The sequence below is a fragment of the Bacillus rossius genome, chromosome 2 (genome assembly GCF_032445375.1).
Source record: "Bacillus rossius redtenbacheri isolate Brsri chromosome 2, Brsri_v3, whole genome shotgun sequence".
NCBI lineage: Eukaryota > Metazoa > Arthropoda > Insecta > Phasmatodea > Bacillidae > Bacillus > Bacillus rossius.
In genome coordinates, this window is record NC_086331.1 from 91,308,799 (window position 1) to 91,322,146 (window position 13,348).

Here is a 13,348-nt window from a genome sequence, read left to right on the forward strand (position 1 = left end):
TGCCGATGCCATTCTCGACGCTTCGGGCGTCGGGTCGGCACAGGATGACGCAACTGGCCCCAGCTACGCTCGTCACTTCTAGAAAGGCGCCAGGGTCTATATAAGCCTGGACGCCGGCCTCCGGTGGTTGCTCGGCGAAGGGAAGTGCGACGGCGGCGACGGAGTGGCTCGGCGAGTTGGAGTGAGCTCCTCGGCGAAGGGAGTGCGACGACGACGACGGAGTACGACGAGAGTGCGAGGGGTGCGGCCCAGCGAGGTGTGCGGTGTGTAACGACTTGAGATACTGAGTGCAAGTAATTGTTTAGTAGGCATTTTAAGTAAGATTATGTATTAGTGTTGTAACTATTAGCAGTCAATAAAATTGTGCAAAAAAGAATAAATTGGGCAATCCCTATACGAACCCAGTTCTTCCCACCCAACGATTACAAAAATCGTAACAATATTATGACGGACGAGCGGAGTGTTGTAAATCACTCTGAGGTTGACGAACAAATGCCAGACGGACGGACAGACTAACGGACGCGACGAGCAATTGTTTTCTGACTTTTGAGCCAAGTTAAAAAAAAGCTCAAGACCAAGTTGATGAAAGTACTCAAAAATTCTCCAATATTTTTGAAGCCATTTTCTCAAGCTATTCGGTCAGTTAGAATTATCCATAATCGGCAGTAATCTTTTTCTATTTTTTTTAATCAATTCGGTTTTATTTGCTTATGTGTTTCCAATATATACAAGCACATTCAATAAAATCAAAATTGTATCCTGTAAAATATATACTCACACGATATTCACATTAGGTTATGTACTAACCGTGTATTACAAATATTTAATTTCCTTCCCATACTCTTTCTCTGAGTTTCTTTAAGAATAAATTGTCTCGGCACTTAAAAAATTTATGAATATGAACTTCCGAGGTTTTTTCGTTAGCCTGAAAGTAGTATATGAATGGGGCTCCGGGGACAGGAGTAGGTGTGTGGTGTCAGTGGCGGTGTCCGCCATCTTGGATTGTGACATCACGGTGGCAATCTTGGATGACCTTGACCTTCAAAATTTGGCAAAAATAGCCAAAAATGACAAAAATTCGCCAACATTTATCAAAAATTCCCCAAAATTCCAGTTTTTAGAAACGAAATTCCGCCAATATATTTTATAAAAAAGAAAAAATACCATTTCCGAAGGTATAAACAAGTAAAAAATTCAATAATTTGAAATTATAAATGCCTCAAAAAATTTTTGCCTTTAAAAGAACAAAAAATTCTCAAAGTGGCTACAATTGCTCATCTACAAGCCTCCAATAAACCTTCGAGGGCATTTGACTTATACTAATAGGATGTCATGGCAGGCATTTTTAATTGCAACGTCATTGTTGCAATTATCGTTATGGTCGCCATCTTTAAAGCCTGTAATTATTATTGTAAAAATTAGGATAAAATTTAAAATTTATAAAAATGTAATTATAAAATTAGTAATAGATTATTCCGCCATCTTGGATTATGGTCATGTCCGCTTTAAAATCTGTAATTACTATACAAATATGTAAAAAATATTTTAATGCAATTTTACTAAATTTTAATTAAAAATCACTTACGTCATGGAGTCTGCGGTTCAAACCCGGCGAAGTCATTCAATTAAAAATGGTGACCGATCCGTCCTCCACAGAAGCCACCAGCAGACACACCTCCCAACACTAAATCCAAGGTAGATATTACATAGGCCAGTATGATGTCATGACAGCCATCTGGTTTTCGTCTGCTGGATGCCACCATCTTGAGTCCGACATATTGTTTTAATTTTTATCTGCTAGAGTGCAGTAATTAATTATTGCCAGAGCGCCCACCATATTATCGGCCATTTTGGCCACCATCTTGAAAATCTGTATTTATTAAGCTATAAATTCGGGGAGAGATCAAAAATGTATCAAAAAATCACTTATTAATATAATAATGATTCATTCGATATCCTTCCTCGGTTCGATACGTGGACGATGCAAAAAAAGGTAATTTTTTGCTTCAAAAATTATTAATTCAATAAAATATTGCGAAAACCCTAAAACTAGCTTAGGTTACTCGTCTACCAGCCTCCTATAAACCGATAATTACCACTGGTCACTATCTTGGATATTCGTAATAATTAACCTAGAAATTTGGAATAAAATTCTAAGAAATCATCAAATTTAACGTCTATTAAGTGACTCGATAGAGTTACATCCTTTCATGAAGTTTATTAATCATTCTCTCTACGAAAAACCACTCTATACACGATACCTGTCCAACGAAATAAATACGTTGTCACTGTTCCTACCATCGAAGTCTAATTTTTGGATACTTGGAATACCTTACAACCACTGGACATGCAATGATCATGCAATACACACACTGGGCAAGGAATGGATATGCAATACACACATCAAGTGTGACTAACGACACAGCTAATAGTTACAAGCTTGGTGGTCAAGTTCGTTCGTGCCTTGTACTTTATGTTAGAATGTTTAACCTGAACACAAAAGGATAGAGGTTGTAAAGTAGAAACCTAACCTTTCTGAGCAAAACAAAATTTTTGAATTGGAACATTATCACGAGCTGAATTGGTAATATTAACAGATCAAAATGTGTCGATAAATAATGTAAACCAAGTAAGCATATAAATTTATTTTAAATATTGAGTCACTTTGAATTTGGTTAAAAGTTGCTTTAGTAAAAGTTGTTGATGTGTGAGCTGCTATAGGCCTACCTATAATATAAGGGTACAAATTGAACCAGCAGAGAGGCAGGTGGACATCAAGATTCAAATTGCGTGCCGAGATACGTAGAGTTCGTTGGTGATGTGTCGCTTCTCCTCCTTTTCCCCTTCCGCGCCTGCGCACTATCTTGCGCGAGTTGTGATTCTTATGCTATTTAAAGTTGTCTCGTTATTGATGTTAACTTATGTGTGGCTTATTCTGGCACTTTTATTTCTTGCCAGTATGTTGTTCTTACGTTTTGTCTAGTTTGACTTTTCGCTTGTTTTAAAATACCTTACTTGTGATTAATGCATAACCTTTTTCGTGCATCTTTTTGTACTTTCTAGTGGCACTATTTTGTAGCTTCACGTCTGCCTATAACGTATATTGTCACGCCCTTGGCGTTAGAGAAAGCTTGTTAACAGAGTATTTATGTTTACATTTTTTAAGAGTCATTAAAACAAAAAAAAATCCTGGATCATGTTTCTTTATGGCAACATTACATCTTTACTGAGCCCTGTATTTCTTGAATCGACAGGGAGTAACACTTGTGAATATGTCTCCACAGCAATAGGGTTCAAGCAGGGGTCTACCACAAGGTCCCCCAAATGTCTGTGCTTCTACGCTAACAGCGGTACAGGGGTTTGGTTGTTTTAGTTTACCCCGCGATCGCCCGCCAGTTTCAAACTAATGCTGGTAAAATTAATGCCAGGTGTGAGATGAAATTTTGACTTAAAGTACCTTCTGAAATATTGTGGCATGAGTAATGATCATAGTATTTGGTTAAGTTTTTTATATATTTTTATTATATTTTTGGAGATATTATTCTGTTGTTATAGACATATTAACCTTTTTGAATTACAGCTCAATCTATTAGTAGATTATTGAGGGAATGATTAAATATTTATAGTGGTGATTAATGCATTTCTTATATTTAAAATTTCTAGAGTAATATAATATGTTTTAAATCACCTGAGATGAATTGCTGAGTGTTTATAAAAATATTTATAAAATTATGTAATATTGATATTCTTATACTAAATAATACCGAGAAGGCCAAGTGAACAGTAAAGCATATTCCATGTAGTTATATGTTACTCTGAGAGGTATTTCTAAACGTGTAATAAAATAGTGTCAACTTTAATAAGTTATAAGAAGGGCAAGTGCAGGGCACTACATATAAGGTTAATGGTATGCAGGTAATGGTGTGAAACCCCACTAGAATAAGTGATTGTTTAACTTTGTACCTGATAGATAGTGCAGTGCTGCAGAGGGGATTATTTAATAAGGTCTTGAAAGGGACGTGGTTTTGTAAACTTGTGTGATGTTTGTGAGAATTGCACCACCTGTCTGCCCTGCTGAATAGAAAACTTACTATACCCCCTTATAGTGTTGATTTAAATTTGAGAGAAGAAACCCCTCTTCCATGGATAATAAGATTTTGGTCATACATATTTATTGTTATGCTGAACGACATTTTAGTCGTTATATATTGTTTTTCTTAAAGTTACTTGCATGTATCCTGTTTCTGAGTGCATTAAAATTGACCATTTTTAAACTAATGTTTCCTTACATTGCAACCTTAAGATTTCCCTTTTTGGCAAATATTGAGAAAGTCAACAAGGATGGTGAAAATGTGTTGGTATTTTTTTTACCCTTGTTCTCAAATAAAAGTACTATCAAAACTGTAAAATTACAATTGCTCTGGTTTGGTAAATGTGTCATAACTGTTAACAGCATTTTTACTTCGAGATAGATAGATTTACAAATGCATGCATGTGTATATTTATTAAAACTTACAGATTTTACTGTGTCATTGAGAAAATTTACACTAATGTAAGGAAATATAATTTTAGAGGACTGGTTTGTCTAAACTCTGTATATGCAACGATGTTGTACAATTGTCGAGTCAGCAAGTCTTTGTTCGTTGACCGCGCACGGAGACTCGCCAACCTAGTGTTTCCGTTTGTCCCACAGGCTTTGTGAGAATACTGACAAAGTTAAGGTCAGTTAAGAGAGCAGATAGCGTTATGCGAGGACATGAGAAGGTTGTGCAGGGAGAACTGATGTTAGTCCAGAGCTGGATTGCTTGGTTACTAAGAGTACCAGAAATGGTGAAGAAACTAAAGTGTAGAGTGGAGTCTGAAAGGTGTTTCGAGCCTTACCGTGGTACACGGTGTTACGGGTTCTCGCGAGTGAGGTCCTAAGTTCGACCCTCGGGTAGAGTAGAGCCTGCAGCGCCTAAACTTCATGTACAGGGCTGTGCATACAGAGACTACACATAACTAGGAAGATCCTTGGAACTACATGTTGGTGTATTAATTAAAAGGCACCATGAATGAATTCCGAGAAACTTTATAGAAGGCGACAAGTGCTAATATCATGAATCCAGCACCCTAGTTTTCACATCCTCTCCCCTTTTATACCTACCTAGCATCCTTCTTCCCTCATCCTTTTTTGAGCCCAGTTTAACACTGGCTTGTCAGATTTGTCGTTACGTCACCTTGAATGAAATAACATCTCGGCATATTACAAAAATGAACCAGAAGCTCAAACATGTACACTAACAATGAACATGTTAATTTTTACTACTTATAAAAAAATTTAGCAGCTTTTAGTATTAAATTAACATCAAAAACTTCAAACGATTTTTAATTTTATCACCGTACATAAATTACGAAATAACTTCATTATATGTCAGTGAACTAACGGAGTACCGAAACCAAAACCTAAAGTTTAAAAATCAAGCATATTAATCTTTCGAAGTTCGTTCCCACTGATAAATAATTAAATAATGGAGATAACAATTTCGTTACGTAAATTAAATTGGATTTTGCCAATATTAATTGTATGAATACATTAAAATTTTGTAGTTTCATAGCCGTTCATAATTAACTATAACTAATACTATGAGTAGATGAATAATAAGAGTTCGAGGACAGGCGCAGGAGCCAGGAGCGTTCCGTTTTCAAAGAAAAATTCCTTTTTTGAGAGAACAATTCCCTTTCCGAAGGAAAATGTCCCATTTTATTCACCGAAAATTTCGATTGTTTGGAAAATACCTAAACTGGCTTGAGACTCCCACCCCATTAAGAAAACCTTAATAAAGGCTCAAACCCCCTCTCCACCCCCCTCCCCCCAAACCTAAAAGGCATACGAGTAAGGAGCCAGACATTTAGATGACCTTGACTTTCTTAAAACTCCAAAGTATTACTAAATAGTCCCCCTCAAGGCTCAAAAAATAAATAAATTTAAAAGGTATGTATGCAGTGGACTATCAAAGTTTCAAAACTCTCGGTTTGATTCCCAGTGTAGGCACTTTTTAGAAATATTCGTTTTCTCCTTCCTCCATGGTATCTACTAGTAGATAGACCACGACTAATACCAATACATATATTACTCCTACCAGTGTGATCTCATGACAGCCAAATTAGCCGCATTCCTACATTTTTGCGTCTGTTAGCGTGTTATTGTGGTGATCGTTCACATAGATTAAATTAATATTATATGTGCAAGCCATACGCATTCAAGGCTTTGAGCAGCAATTGTCAGAGTTATAAATTAGTTGTAAATTAAAACTTTTGTTTTAGGATTTCCGAATCATTAATTTTTTCGCATTTTTATGCATTACATTAAAAATTCTTTTTTTTTGTTTTACCGAAACTCTTTTTAAAACAAGGCCCACCAATCTAACATTGAGTAAAATCCAAACGAAGTTATTTGTTTGGTCATTAAATAAAGATGACTATTATTTAAGGAATAGTTATAGTTTTAAGCCCCATTAAGTATAATGTTTACAGTACAAATAACCTTATTTTGATTAAATACACAGCAAAGATCACGCATATGGTAAGACAGTCGCCCATGAGAAGCGTCCACTAATGTGCGCGTAGAGCTCCAGAGCAGGTATTCATATTAACATTTTATTAAAACAAAATCCTCTCTTATGCACATCTCATCCATCGTTCTTAGCATCTCTTTGATCTCACCGCTCGAATGGAAATCCTGGAAGGTTGCGTGTGCTACAGTTAAATACGAATCCACCTGGCCCTCTAGTGCCGAGACCTGCGCTCTGCAAATATGGGAAACTATAGTTACAAGTACACAAGCTAACAGTCAGGTACCGACCTGCACTCTCCTGTGTGAACTCGTTCATTCAGTGCCAGTCAAGTTCAGACCTGCACTCTGTGGTCATGGGAAACTATAGTTACGAGTTTTTGAAATAGAAACATTATTGCAAGTTTGACCTATATACATGTTCAGACGTTATTGAATTGGAAATAATACACAAAAGTGAACAAGGCCACTAAAACCATACTCAGATGTGTTTTTTAACAGACTAGTTATGGATTACACAAATATAAAACTGATAAAGTTATTTCTTGCAAAACTTGATAGTGTCATAAAAATTAATATATGTGAGTTGCAAAAACACAATTTCATACATATTCCAGAATTTAATTTTTTTAAATAAAAAAAGTCACCGAGTACTCAGTTGGATTCCTAATGTATGCTTTGGTAAATTAAAACGACAACTTGTCCCTCTTAAATGATGGCTACAAGAAGACTGACCCCACAATACCTTTACCAAGACATATATTATTCATACGAGTGTGCTGTCATGTCAGTCATATTGGCCACCATTTTGGATAATTTTTCGTCTGCTAGTGTGCTCTTACCATAGATATTCAATTGTTACCGACTGGAGCGCAGAAGTGCCAATCAACAGAACCTCAGCTATCATAGCGACACTGCTATCTTGTCTTTTTGAATGTTGGACGACAGTCCAACACTCAAACAACACACACACAAAAAACACACAAAAACACACACCAACACATACCAACACACACAAAAACGCACCACCTACACACAGAGAAAATTCCACAGCAGACTATACAGGATAACCTAAACATAAAGCATTGTACAAATGAAAGGAAACCAGTTAAGTTGTATTAGCAGGTTAAGTAGATGCAGCTACCATATATGGTTTTCACCATCGTTGCCACCCATGTCTTCGCCGACGATAGTAACACTCCCATCGAGTGCTTCATGTACATTGAAGTCTCTGACACCCAGGTCTATTATCGACGATGGTAAAACTGCACTGAGTTATGAATGATCATTGCAGTTGATGACAACCAGGTCTTTGCAGATGATGGTGCACCTTCCATAGAGTTCTGCATGGAAGTCGCCATCGCTGGCACCCAGTTCTTAGTCAACGATGGTAAATCTTCTTCGAAAGCTGCATGGATGTGAAGTCACTACCAGCTGGTAATTCGCCAACGATGTTTACCTTTCATCGAGATCTGCATGAACATTGGCATCACTGCACCCAGTTCTCTGCTGACAACGATACTCCTTCCACTGAGGTTGTCTTTGTAAACGTACAAACCCAAAATAAATTCTAGGTTATGCAGTGAAGAGAGGTGATCTATACTTTACCAAAGCAACAGGAAAACTGGAAGTTGCAATTACTAATCTCATGACTGTACTAACAGTCATAAATATAACAAAATGTAAAGGCATTGTGGATTTATTTAATTAAATCACTTCTCCTTTTCTTACAGCTAAAAAAAATACGTTACATGAAAAAATCGGTTTCCATTTTAAACAGAAAAGTAATAACTACGTAGTGAGCTTTTATTAATGTAAGATAGGCCTACATATTATAGGATTTATTAAAACAAATATCACTCCCCAAAATGAGACGCTAATAAAGAAAAACTGATCTTTAATTCATGTAAACAAAAGCAATCGATTAAAAAAATGTACAATACTAAAATTAAATTATAATAAACAACACAAATGTCTGCATGTTTTGCAAGTTCGTAGCACTTGTATGCAAAATAAAGGATAAATAAAAATAAATAAAATCTTATATCACAGAGTTAGGAGCTCTTAATTCAAATTAACAAGATAGCAATTTGAATATCACGATAAAACACTGCCTGCTATTCTAAAAAACGAAAGGACTTTAACAGACACAGTGTCGTCTGCGCAGACGACTTTGGTTGCTTCAGGTACATCGACTTCGATGAGTTAATCTTTGATGAACGTTAAGGTTTCCCCAAAATCTCCTGAGAATTGATGCCAACACTGTGCCAAGGTATTCTCCAACAACAGTAATGCTTGACCACATGAGAGGAACAAATGTAGGTACGAAGAATCGTCTTCGGAAGAGGTTTAGCTGAATAAAATATTGGAAGCTGTTTGCTTGAAATGATAAGTTAACAAGACATGTGAATACAAGCAAAGACCATGCTGGGCAGCACAATTTAAAAAAATCAGCTCAACAGCATTGTATTGATGCACTTAAGAATATGCCTAACTTAAGTGCAATAGCAGCTTATTTACCAAAACGTTTTGTTATAATTAAATAGGCATCCTTGCATCTACTGTGATTTGTCATTTACCTTCGTACATAATGAACAAAGACACGGGAAGAGTAAATGTGTGATGAATCCTTCTTGTATCAGGTTTTGCTGAGATAAGTGTCACATATGGTTTATGTATATTGGTAGTTTGAAAATACATGCGATAAGGTATAAAGGAACTACCTGCGGACATTTTGGTTTGGTTGCTCAGTTTAGGTTTGAGACTCACATGCGCACAGCTTCTAGTAGTAAAACAGACGGGAAGTAACCGAATGTGTTGACTTCTGGACATTAATCCAAACGCAAGAGTTCTCGATGCATTACAGGTGAATTATAATATGTTATATTATGAAAAATCTTTAATTTGCGAAATGCTGAAAGATTACTAGTATTAAATACCTTAAGTGGTGATAGGCCTATCAAGAAAATGATAACAAATCTGCTTACTTATGAGGCAGCGATATATTAAGCATTGAAATGTAACTTATAGTTGAACTGTCTATATGGTAATACGGAGCCATCTGAGGGCAAGCTAAATTATTGAGCTTTAAAGATGATTAATATTACCATTTACAGTTCCGACAAAGTAAAGTAGCCTGCAAAAATACTATCAAGAAACTATGCTGGAAGAACCAAAAAACATGGGAAAAGGATCTGGCTGGACACAATCTTCGGTGAACTAACTGCAGCTGAGAATTTGCCATTTGAACCTACTACTGAAGTAGAAGCTAATTGGCCTCTTTACTTTTACATGTATAGATACTTGTAATCAAAAGTAATAAAATATATTGTAAAATGTTTGATTTATAATAGTCTAGTATAGGATCGATTTCGGGAACTTTTTTTATTCTTAAAAATATGTTTTTTTTTCTAAATGAGATCATATGACTTGACCAAAAAAAATTAAGTGTTTGAAGTCTATTTTCTTTTTAAATTTTATATATCCATCAAACCATTTTTGGTAATAGGTAAAACCAATTATTTTATCAAGAGATATTTTATTTGTAAATTTTCTGTTGATTGTAATTATTATACAATTTCAAGATGGTAATCTTGACGGACGACAAGATTTTGTGTAATATGTTACCTGATAAACTGTTGATTGTCACAAGTGCACTCTAGAGGGTCACAACTGAATGTATATGGTAGTAGCAAAGTGTAGGCGAAAATATAATTAAGATAATGGTGATGACATTACACTGTTAGGAGTATTATATGTTTTGGTATAGGTAAGGGGGAAGTCGTCTTTTGGGAAGCATTGAGTTCTAAAAAGTGCTATCTTGTTAATTTGAATTAAGAACTCCTAACTATGTGATATAATAATTTATTTTATTTTATTTATCCTTTATTTTACATATAAGTGCTACGACGTTGCAACACATAGATATATTTTGTGTTGTTTATTATAATTTAATTTTAGTACTATAACTAAGAACTCTTATCAGTTGTAAATTTTTGTAATCGATTGCTAGTGTTTAAATGAATTAAAGGTCGGTTTTTCTTTATTAGCCTATAATTTTTTGAGAGAGAAATTTATTTTAATAAATCCTATAATATATAGGCCTATCTAGCATTAATGTATCCATTTTGTAACTCGTAACTGTTGTTTCACATTACCGCAAAGCACCAGTAGGTACCTGTCTGCCTTAGAAGTTGTTTGCAGTAGTTCGTGGACCACCCACCTAGGAGACTCGAAGCTAGCAGCAATGTCATCATGCATTACTGCACAGTGCCCAAATATATATATGCAAAACTAACGATGGTGGCATGTTCGTTCATGCATGTATTTGTAGTAAAATATGAGAGAGTGTGTAATTTTAACATACACATATATATGTGGCGTTTGAAAAAAAACTTACTCTTTATTAATACTTTTGTGTTTAAAATGGAAACATATTTTAATGTACCTATTTTTAACTATAAGAGAAGTGATTTCAATTAATCAACTATTTTTTTCTCCTTCCAGAAATACACATCTAAAAACTTTAATTGTACTTATGCCAAGTAATGAAAGCGGTTGATGTTTTGACCTATATTTTATTATATTTATAACTATGAGTATATTCATGAGGTTGGGAAACGCAACTTCCAGTTCGCCTGTTTCTTTGCTAAAGTATAGATCACTTTACTTCACTACATAACCTCGAATTTAGTTTGGATTTGTATATTTTCAAAGACTACAGCGATGGAAGGTGTATCATTGTCAGCAGAGAACTGGGCTGCAGTAATGCCTATGTCCATGCAGATCTCGATGAAAGTTAAACCGTTTTCGGCGAATTACCAGGTGGCAGTGACATCACATCCATGAAGATCTCGTTGGAAGGTGTACCATCGTCAATGAAGACCCAGGCAGCAGCGATGGCAATGACAATGCAGAACTCGATGGAAGGTGAATCATCGTCTGCTAAGACCTGGGTGGCAGCGATGGCAGCATCAACGCAGATCTCGATGAATGGTTTACAATCGGATGCGAAGACCTGGTTGGCATCAACTGCAATGAGCATGCAGAACTCGATGGAAAGTGTACCATCTTTGCCGTAGACCTTGGTGGCAGTGACTTGAACGTACACTCAGATCCGATGAAAGTTGAACCAAAGTCGACGAAGATCTGTATGGCAACGGTGTGACAACCACTGAGGAATCTATGGTATCTGCATCCACTTCACCTGCTGATGCAACAGAACAGATTCCCTTACATTATTTATACAATGCTTTAAGTTTTCTACTGCATAGTCTGATGTGGCTTTGTTTCTGTGTGAAGATGAGTGTGTTTTGGTGTGTGTAGGTGCGTGAGTTTGTGTTGGGGTTGTTTGTTGATTTTTGTGTGTTGGTGTATGTTTTTTAGACAACAAGATGGCAGCGTCACTATGATAGTTGAGGATATGTTGATTGACACTACTGCGCTCTAGTGGGTAACAATTAAAGTCTATGGTAAGAGCACACTTGCAGACGAAAAGGGTAACCAAAATGGTGGCCAGTATGGCTGCCATATTAGCAAAAGGTAGGACTAATATATGTTTTGGCAAAGGTAGTGGGGGTCAGTCTTTTTGTGAGCATCATTGTAGAAAGATGTGTCGTCTATCTTATTAATAAAAGCATTCATTGTGAATCCAACTGAGGACTCTGTGACATGATTTTAAATATAAAAAATAGTTGTTTTTCTTACATTTCTAAATTTGTGATGAATTTCTATGTATTTTTAACTCACATTTATGGATATGGATGTGTAAGTGTATCATTTTTAATTATTATTGTATAAGTACTGTAACTATGATCTCTATAAGTTGTATATTTATGTAATGTGCAGCTAGTGAGTTTAAGAAATTATAGGTACGTTAGATTTGGGGATTTGTGACCGGGCCGCGGGCGCGCGAATTCCCGCTACAGATTTGCGCCCCTGCTGTAAACACCATACTTAATGGGGCTTAGAACTATAATTATTCCTTAAAATGGTAGAACTAATAGTCGTCTTTATTTGATGACAAAAAAGATTAACTTCGATGGATTTTACTTAATGCAAGAATGGTGGCCAATGTCCTTAAAAAGAATTTTGGTAAAACAAAAAAAATAATAATTTTTAATCTAATTCATAAAACTTCAAAAATTTTAAGATTTCGAAAAATCTAAAAAAAAAAAATAATAATTTACAACGAATTTTTAACTCTGACAATTTCAGCTCAAAGCCTTAATGCGTATGACTTGCACATATAATATTTATTTAATCTCTGTGAACGATCACCGCAATAAAAATCTAGAAAGGCAGCCAATTTTACTATCGTGACATCACACTGATAGAAGTAATATGTGTCTTGGTATTAGTCGTTATTGTCTGTCTGCTGTTAGCCACCATTGAGGAAGGAGAGGACGACTATTTATAAAACGTTCTTCTACTGGGAATCGAACCGAGGACTCCGAAGGTTCATTGCATACATAATTGTTTTAATTTTGTTATTATTGTTTTATTAAATTGGTCTGGACAGGTTTTACTCGACACTTTTACCTCAATGGAGCAAGTATGTTTCTATTAACTATATTTCATAATTTTAAAAATATATATTTTTGAGATGTATTTGTGTCTTTTTGGATAATTTTTTATTCGCTTGCCGTTGTTAGAGTTAGAACTGTAGACTATGAATGCGATGGAGTAAAGCATGTTTTTATTTTCCTCTTATTTATATATTATTGTACTTTTTTTTTGTAATTATTAGTTTCATTATTTTAAATTTTTTTTTATAAAATATGGCGACCAAGATGA

The 13,348-nt window shown here is 35.5% G+C and overlaps 1 protein-coding gene across 2 annotated transcripts in view; it reads right to left on the minus strand.

Moving 5' to 3' along the window:
* Window positions 1-13,348, minus strand: part of LOC134529455 (glutaminase liver isoform, mitochondrial) — a 207,080-nt gene that overhangs the window by 39,499 nt on the left and 154,233 nt on the right. The gene's annotated exons all lie outside the window — the stretch shown is intronic.